The sequence below is a fragment of the Pygoscelis adeliae genome, unplaced genomic scaffold, assembly GCF_000699105.1.
Source record: "Pygoscelis adeliae isolate BGI_AS28 unplaced genomic scaffold, ASM69910v1 Scaffold179, whole genome shotgun sequence".
NCBI classification, from domain to species: domain Eukaryota; kingdom Metazoa; phylum Chordata; class Aves; order Sphenisciformes; family Spheniscidae; genus Pygoscelis; species Pygoscelis adeliae.
In genome coordinates this window covers 635,740-636,706 of record NW_008825612.1, presented here as the reverse complement: position 1 = coordinate 636,706, position 967 = coordinate 635,740, and positions in this window count along the sequence as shown.

The following is a 967-nucleotide window of genomic DNA, read 5'->3' as shown; positions in this document are numbered from 1 at the left end:
CCAGCAGGAACACTGCTGTTGTAGCATCTAACCCCTATTCTCCATAGCTTGTTAATTTGTAGTGGTGGTAGCCCGTTTCTTTGCTGTACTGCCACCACACGTGGCAGATGTGGCTAGGTCCCAAAACAGTAAGAGTACTGCTTTACTGCAGGCACAGGAACGTGCTACTACTCCCCAACAGCAACCTAATGCTGTGGGTCCACCCCATCACCGATCCCAATTTGCCAGTTCCCTGCCCCTGATCTTTTTATCACTGGTTTATTGAATTGCAGACCTGTTCTCTAACCATGTGCTAGATATTAGCAGGAAAAACTGACGACTTCCTTAACTTCTCTGGGTCATGGCACTATCTTGCCTGAGCAAGTCTACCTCAGCACCGTGTAATTGCTTTTCCAATCTCTAACTCTAGCTGGACCCTAATCACTTATTTGCCATGTGTGACAAAACCACTGAAAGCTGACTCTCTCCACAAGGTCCTAAAACGTCTGTGCTGGCCTGCAGAGTAAGGAAAAGCCTTGGTTATGTAAGTAACAGTACACATGGAGGACTGCATGTAGCTGCCCGACAGGAAGCTACACCTTCATCAGTCCTAACGGGATTACTTACTTCAAGTACATCCCTTGGAAGCAACAATTAGGAACCTGTTTCTCACTCTTGACAACTCCTGTGAACGTTAGGCCACAACCCTGCCCTCGTCTTCACCGCCCTTTTTCCACACTGGCTATCCAGCAGTTTGGTGACTTTATGTCAGACAAAGGTGTTGAAATCCTGAAGAATAAAAATCACTCTTAGCATAACCTCTGAGGAGTACCACAGTACTACTACTCCAGGACATGAAACACAGAGATTATTCTTATACTGATACAACGAGGCTGGTGAGGGGTCTGGAGAACAAGTCTTATGAGGAGCGGCTGAGGGAACTGGGGTTGTTTAGCCTGGAGAAAAGGAGGCTGAGGGGAGACCTCAT